We start from the raw sequence: 8,965 nt of genomic DNA on the forward strand, positions 1-8,965 counted from the left end.
TAGATCAGTAAATTTAGATTAAAAACATTCACTCCTATTTGTCAACTAAATAATAGAAAAACAGTAATTACTAGTACTTTTAGTCCTCATGGAAACAATATTCCCTACTCACCATAACTATACTATTGTTCGATAGGTGCACTTGTCTTAGTCGTATTTATAATTAGTGCAGTGACCATCAAGCTTTTGGCGCCATTGCCGAGGACTAAAATATTAGAAACACTTGCTTCTTATTAATTTTGCCATTTATTTTTATTGCATTTTATTTTTGTTTTCTAATTTTTGTTTTATTTGTTTCTGGCAGGGTCGTTTAGTTTATGAATAGAAGAAACTCGTTAGGACCATTGTTATTTGAAAGTGAAATTGAAAGTACAACTCACAGAAACCATAGAGAAGCAAGGAAAAGTTGACAAAATATGGTAGACGACAAAACGACATTATTATTACTAAGGAGATGGGTGATAATCAGAATAATCAGCTACCTCTTACAGTTGCAGCAAATCCTGTAAACTAGATCCTATTCGTCGTACTATGTACGATTATACCAAGCCCACTCTAACTGGGGTTGAATGGAGTACTGTGAGACCCACCATTGCTACAAATAGTTTCGAACTAAAGCCGAACACTATTCTGATGATTCAACAGTTTGTCCTGTTTGATGGTTTGCAAGACAAAGATCCAAATACTCATTTGGCTAATTTTCTGGAAGTTTGTGATACTTTCAAGATAAACGTCATTTCTGATGACGCCATTCGCCTACGATTATTCCCTTTCTCATTGAGGAACAAAGATAAATAATGGTTGAATTATTTACCAAGAGGTTCCATTACTACATGGAACCAAATGACCAAGAAATTCTTACTGAAGTACTTCCCACTGGCTAAGATAGCCAAGTTGAGGAACGATATCTCTTCATTCATTCAAATTGACTTAGAAACCTTATATGATGCATGGGAGAGATACAATGACTTATTGAGATGGTGCCCTCACCATGGGGTACCTTTATGGTTACAAGTTCAAACCTTCTACAATGATTTAAATCCCTCAACTTGACGGTTAATCGATGTAGCAGCCGGTGGAACATTTAACAATAAAACACCTGAAGTGGCTTAAAAGTTTATAGAAGAGATGGTACTAAATAATTATTTGTGGCAAGTTATAAGTACGAAGTCGATGAAAGCAGCCAGTGTTTTCAATTTAGATGTAGTCACCATATTATCTGTAATATCCTGATTTTGGGCCTAGTCGAAATAGTGGTTTCGTGACCACAAAATCTGAGATAGAAATAATTATTTTATGATTATTTTGAGGTCTATGATATGATTGCATGATTGTGTGAAAATTTCGTGAAGAAATTTTATGCGTAAAGTGCTTAAATTGAAATTAGAGACTAAATCGAATAATTTGCAAAACTTGCATTCTAGAAGTTTCTAGTATGAAATTGTTTTGAAATATTAATTAGGAGGTCTTAAATAGCAATTTTACCAATTTCTAAGTCTATGGTCAAAAATTGGACATGGATGGAATTTTTGGAAAGTTTAGTAGTAAGGGCATTTTGGTCATTTAGGGGTAAAATGAATTAAAATACAAAATTAAAAGCCAATTTTGCTCATCTTCAACCCCATGGCCGAATATAGCAAGGAGAAACCATGGCTACGGTTTTTTAAGCTTCCTAGCTCGATTGTAAGTCCGTTCTAGCCTCGTTTTTAATGATTTTTACGTTTTTAGAGTCCCGGTAGCTCGATTAAGCTTATGCTAGCAATAATTCAACCTAGGGTTCATATTTGGAAAAATACACATAGGTGAAATTTGTGTATTTTGGTGTTTTATGATAGAATATGAGGTTTTAAATTATGTTAGACAACTTGCACTACTCGGTTTTAAGTAAAAACGAGCAAAAGGGCTTAATCGGTAAAAATACCTAATAGTCATAAGTACATGTTAGAGTGAGAATTTGATGTTACCATAGAAGGGAAAAATGATCAGCATGTCATAAAACATAAGAAAATAGGCTGAAGTTTAATTTACGAGCTTTGGGGAAAAAGTGTAAATATGCAAAAGTTTAAGGGCAAAACTGTAATTTTGCCAAAATATGATTTTGGGTCAATTTGTATAATGTGAGTCCTAATTAGACTATATTTTAAATGATAGAGCAAGGAAAACTAAAATTCGGGCTAAAATGGGGAAAATACCAAGTTGTGGACGAAATGGTAAAAGTAGCCATTTTCGCATACGAGGTAAGTTCATGTGTAAATGTAGTAACATAATTGTCATTTTAAGCAATTTAATATTGTTTATATGATATGATGCTGATTATTATCATGAAATATTATGCTTTGTGGTTATTGTTGAATAATATGTAATTATGTGAATTACTTGATGAGTATGAACTATCACCGAAGTATCAATTTCGATATTCCGTGGAAGATGGCAAAGATGTGTGATCAAGGAAAACACCCGTTTGAACCTTAGGAATGGATTAGGATACAACTGACATGTCACTAGGATGTTTGGGCATCCGAACTCGTTGAGTTGAGTCCGAGTTCACTTATGGATGCAAATGTCTGAACTCGTTGAGTTGAGTCCGAGTTCGAGAGATGTAACTAGGCATCCGAGCTCGTTGAGTTGAGTCCGAGTTCAGTTATGGATGCAAACACCCGAGCTCATTGAGTTGAGTCCGAGTTCACTTATGGGCGAGTTACATGGTAGCTTGGCTACATATGTAGCACTTATGTGCAAACTTTCCATGTATCCGAATTATATTCCGACGTGTTCAATGGGTAAAATTCTACTCAAGCGGAGGAATACTCGAGATGAAAGGGACGTATTGGTAAGTGTTGTGAAATGGACACTTTAGACAGGTATGTTCTTAACCCTCGGGTTGGAAATAGATACAACAACGGTAAGATCGTAAGATGATGAATGATATTTAGAAAATGTGATATGAATGTCTCGGTGATGATTATGCAAATGATGTTTTATGTTTGCTTATATAGTTATGTTACTTGCTAGTTGCATGTGAACTTACTAAACATTTATGCTTACTCCCTCCTTTTCATTCCTTGTAGTGTTGACAAGCCAACTCGGAAATCGGAAACGGTCGGAGGCACGCTCACACTATCCGTATACCATCTTGGCATAATGGCTTGTATATTTTGAGTATGGCATGTATAGCATTATAATCATTTTGTGTATATAGTCTTATGATATGGTTATTGAGTGGTATGGAAATTCTTGGTAATGATTAGCCGTTGGAATGGCTAATCATGATCATATTTGGTGTTATGTATGCTAAATTGCTAGCTAATCCATGGAAACCATGAAATAGGTAAAATTTACCATAAAATAGATTCAGACAGCAGCAGTGACGTGAGTTTGAAAAATCACTAAAAATAGTAGAGATACAATTAGATTATGGATAAAATATGGAATTGAAGAATTATGAGTCTATTTTCATATGGATGGAACAAAACATGTATATGAGTTATATTTTATGAGATGTTTAAATTTTTGTGAAATAGGGCCAGAGCGATTTCTGGATCCCCTGTTCTGAATTTGGAAATTCACCATAAATTGTTCAAAGATAATTAGAAGTCATGATTTATATGTAAAGATTCCTTATTGAGACTAGTTTTATTAGAAACAAACGACATAGTCATTGAAACTCTGTACAGGGAGATATCTGATTCATAATAGACAGAGGGTAGAGCAGTCAAACTCTGAAACAGGGGATATTTTAACTAATAAACTGTACTAATTTGCATGATAAAAAATTCTATAAAAAATTAGTAAATATATATATGAGTCTAGTTTCAGGGAAAATTTACGAAATTGGATTTCGAGTTTCGTAACTCGAGATATGAATTTTTAAGCGACTATGATGCAGATTTTTAGCTTGACTGAAAATTTTAAAAATAAATTGTTTGAGCTGTTTAAGTAATGAATTAAGTCTATTAACACCTCGTGTTTGACTCCGGCAACGGTCTTGGGTATGGGGCGTTATATTATCAAATCAGGTATAACAATTAAATAAGAAAATTGATGGTTTATATGTTTCCACACAGATACCTTCGGTGATGCAATGCAATACAAATGGAGGAGGAATGAACAATCCAGAATGTCTACCCTACAGTCCTAGAACAGAGAATGAAAAAATCAATTATATAGGTAACAATTCTAGGCCTCAAAATAACGCTTATAGTAATACCTATAATGTAGGTTGGAGGAGCCATCCAAATTTCTCTTAGGGTGGTCAAGGTAATCAGAAAGCACAACCTCCTCTAGGCTTCCAAAAACAACCTTACTAGTAAGAGAAGAAGCTGAACCTTGAGGAGATGTTGATGAAGTTTATCTCGGTGTCAGAAACCTACTTTCAAAACACTGAAGCAACGCTTAAAAATAAAAAAAATCAATTAAAGGGCTTGAGAACCAAATTAGTCAACTTGCTAAGTTAATTTCAGAACGACCACAAGGTGGTCTGCCTAGCAATACTGAAACTAACCTAAGGGAACAACTTTATGCAATTATTGTGTAAGATAAAGAAGGGTTAGTTGAGTCTGAACCAGAATCGAGGCAAGAAATTGTGGTAAGTAATGGTAAGGCTGAGGTAAGCCAGAATAAGCAAAAACTGGTTGGTAAAGAATATAAACCTCGAGTGCCATATCCTAATGCGACGAAGAGAGACCACACGAACAAACAATTTGGTAAATTTCTTAAACTTCTGAAAAAATTACATATTAACTTATTGTTTATTAAAGCTATTTCACATATGCCAATTCTGTTAAATTTTTAAAGGAGCTTTTGACGAACAAAAAGAAGTTAGATGATTCGTCAATTGTGGAGCTAAATACAATTTGCTCAGCCATACTACAAAATAAACTACCCAACAAATTGAAAGATCCAAGGAGTTTTACTATTCCTTGTTTAATTGGTAGTTTGAATATTAATAATGCTTGACTGATTTAGGGGCTAGTATTAATGTCATGCCTTATAAAATGTTTAAGTAATTAGGTCTTGGGAAACTCAAACAAACTAGGATGAGTATTCAATTAGTAGATAGAACCATTAGATTTCCTAGGGGTATTATTGAATATGTTCTTGTAAAAATTGATAAATTCATATTCCAAGTTGATTTTGTTGTTTTAGACATGGATGAGCGTAATGAAGTACCTTTAATTTTAGGAAGACCCTTTTTAGCAATTGCTAGAACTTTAATTGATGTTGATATGAGTGAATTAGTACTTTGTGTAGGTGAAAAAATGATTACTCTCCAAGCTTGTGATTCCGTTAAGATATCTAGTGATCGAGATGATTTTATAAGTTCTGTTAATATGAGTAACCATGTAGCTCAACCTTCTTTGCAGGAAACCCCTCAGAAAAATGTAATGGTGCCATGTTTTAGTCTATGTGACAAAAATAGAACGACTCATGAAGAACGAATGTTACAAATAGATGAATAGGATGAATGGCGGACACATGTTAAGGAGAAACTGAAAAAGCACGATGAAGAGCCAAAGAGATACCATGATGGGCATGTGGATGGAAAGAACCAATTCAAGGTTAGAGATAAGGTACTTCTTTACAAAACGAATCCTCAAATTTCCACTTCAGAGCTTGATGCAAACGGATCAAATCCCTTTACGGTACTGAATGTCGTCCTATATGGTACAGTCGAGGTAACTCATTTTGAATTTGGCAAATTTAAGGTAAATAGTACTCGACTTAAACCTTATTTTGATAATAGAATTGATAATGAGAAAGATGAGTTTCAACTTCATGAACCACCATGACCGTGCGAATACGAGGTAAGTCGAGCTTAGACTTTAAATAAGCGCTTCTCGGGAAGCAACTTGCAACAACCCGATTTTTAGTGGAGTCAGAAATAATGATTTTGGGGCCACCAAATCCGACGAGTAAGTTTGTACATATTATTATTTAATATTTTCAAGTCAAATATGGTTTTAAAAAGGTTTTTGATTTGATAATTTATATTATTTAAGTGATTTATTAAGTTTAAGTGGTAAGACCCTAAGGTCAAGTGGTTTTAGAAAATGAGGTATTGGGACCTCGTTTCTATAAAATGAGTCATAAATGTTTTTATAAATATTTATGGAATGTCATTAAGGTAGTATTAAAGTTTCGTTGAAAAATTTTAATGCTTCAATAGTTAATTACGCAAAAAAACCTATATCGTAAAAGTTGTAAAATTTAATGGCTATTAGAAATTTGTGCTAAATGACTATTTAAACATGAAGTAGGGGTTTTAAACGGTAATTATACCATTTTTATAATGGTAGGTTGGTTAAGAAGTAAATTATATACATTTTTGCTTATTAAATTATATGTTATTATAATAATAAAATGAATAAAGCTTAATGAAATAAAAGATTCATCTTCCAAAAACCAATTCCCACCTAAATTGAAAGAAGAACAACTCCATTGAAAGGTTTAGGTCGGCTATGCTTTGGATGATTCATGTAAGTCCGATTTAGCCCCGTTTTTAATAATATTTATATTTTTTAGATTGTTGCAACTAGGTCCAACTAGCCCTTACCTTCAATTTTGAAATTGTTAAATATATTGAATGTTGCCATTGATGAACCTTGTGATTTTTTATGTTAAATGATGAATTTGAAATATTGGTTGATATTTAAAAGTACTTTATTAAGTGATTTTTGATGAATTTTTCGATTAAGGACTAAATTGTTAAAATAGTAAAAGTACAAGGATTTGATGTGAAATTTTTGCAATAATGGGATTTATTGGATGCCATAAGTATTTTTCTAGGCTCAATTTTGGGTAAAAATGGTTAATTTGCATGTTTTAGGCTCAGGGACTAAATTGAATAAAAGTAAAACTTTAGGGGTAATTTTGTAAAAATAAAAAAGACTAAATTGCATAAAATACATTTTTTTACTATCTAAATAAATATATTGAATGAAATTATTAATTTAGATCAAGATCGGGTGAAAAATCGAGGAGAATGAAAAATTACCAAAATGCCCCTATACTTTGACATTTCTGCAATTTAGTCAGGTAAGCTCATAGTGTTTCAATACATAAATAAATTTCTACTTAGTGTTTCAATACATAAATAAATTTCTACTTACATTTGTAATCAAATGTTCATAGTTAATTATTGAATTATTGCACTTACGTGCCAGTGTTTGTATTTTGGAACCCCTGATTGCACTTACATGCCTCTGTTTGTACTTCGGTACCCCTGAATGCACATCTGTGCCCCTATTTGCACTTCAGTGTCTTTGATAACACATTCGTGCTCCTGATTGTACTTTGGTGCCCCTATTATGCATCTATGATGACCTTGGTATAGTGTAGTTACCCGATTATCCGAGTCAAGTTAGTAGTTCAACGGGCATAAAAAGGGCAAGTACGGTAAGTGTAGCGAAAGCTGAGTTAAGAACCTATGGAAAGGTATGAATTGTTAATAATCAAAGTATGAATATTCATGATTATGAAAAGTATTAATTATGTGATGCTATGTTTATGTACCTTATCTTGCCTTGTGATGATATTGCTAAGCTATATGTTTAATCACTAGCTTGTGTTGTTATTGATGTTTAGGCTTGTACCTAGCTAGTAGTTGAATTATATTATGTTATTTTTAAATTTATGCATTGAAATAGTAAATGTCCAAATGGAAAGATGCTTATGTTCATGAAAAAGTGGTAAAAATCAAATCATGTAATTTATTATGAAATGGTATATCATGAAGTTGATTCTAAAAGGGTTATGTTGAAATGCACTAACTTGTGGCTATAGTTAACGTTATGTTTATGTTTTATGTGTATGCAAATGAAATGAGTGAGAATAGGTAATGAAATGATAAGTGCATAGTTGAGATGTAATGTGATGAAATAAAAAGGATTGTCAAGTTAAAGGACTTATTCGTAGGGAAGGAAATTTACTTATGATATATGTGAATTTACTTATGTCATGAATAGATACACTAATTCATGAGTTAATAACGTAATTAAAATTTATGCTAAGTAAATAGATTGATAAGTAAGTAAAGGAAATGGTTCATCGTTTCAAGAAAAGATTGATGATTATGTAATTCAACTTATGAGACCATAACATGTTATAAACGGAAAGTATTTGAAATGTTAATGAACCTATTCATTTGGGAATTGATAGTTATATAGTTGATAAATCTTGAGGCATTGGTATAGGGTTATTTACAACTTATAAAGTTCTATAGATTATTGCATTTTAAAGTTTATACGAGCTTAGTAAGCATTAATTGCTTATGTGGTTTTCTTTCTCTTATTTTAGAGATTATAAAAAATTCAATTGGTTTCGAAGCTAGTTGGAGATTTATCACACTATCTAGAGATTTTATCGATAAATTTTGATGCCTTGGTAGTGGTTATAATGACATGTATAGGTGTCCTTTTTTGATGATATTAGCCATTATGTTTGGCTTGTAAATATGGTATTTTGGGTAATGAAATAGTCGTTATGTTATCATATATGTATGGTACTTAATGGTTGTTATTTTGGCATCTAAGTACTTAAATGATAGTAGTTAAAATGATGAATATAATGCATGCTATAAAATATTGATTTGGTATGGAAATAGATAGTGCATTGAGTTCTTAAATGGCTAGTTTTGGTAGCTTTGGGTGTGGTTGGCATATGGTCAAATTGCTAAGGTATTGATGATTGGTGTGAACGATCATATTAGTGTTTGTGAGTATAAAAATGGTATGCGAACATTATGGAAAATGTAGTATATAATTTGTTCAATTGGTTCATTAATTTATGGATAAACTTAGCTAATGTTTAATAAAGTTTGATTGTTATGATTGAGGTGCCTTTTAGGAATTTTCGTTGTATGGTTATTTATTATGATGATCTAGCTTGGATATGCTTGTGTTAGGTGTAATTTGGTTGCTTGAAAATAGGTACATTTGCTTGTATAAGTGACTAAGCTTTGGGTAGG

General features: G+C 32.4%; 1 non-coding gene across 1 annotated transcript; it reads right to left on the reverse strand.

Annotated features, from left to right (window-relative positions):
• Positions 1-891: 891 nt before the first annotated feature.
• On the reverse strand, positions 892-998 carry LOC121213181 (small nucleolar RNA R71). The gene has a single exon (XR_005908551.1). It is a non-coding gene; the product is annotated as a small nucleolar RNA R71 (small nucleolar RNA).
• Between the last annotated feature and the right edge of the window lie 7,967 nt (positions 999-8,965).

This window comes from Gossypium hirsutum, chromosome A13 (assembly GCF_007990345.1).
Source record: "Gossypium hirsutum isolate 1008001.06 chromosome A13, Gossypium_hirsutum_v2.1, whole genome shotgun sequence".
Lineage (NCBI taxonomy): Eukaryota > Viridiplantae > Streptophyta > Magnoliopsida > Malvales > Malvaceae > Gossypium > Gossypium hirsutum.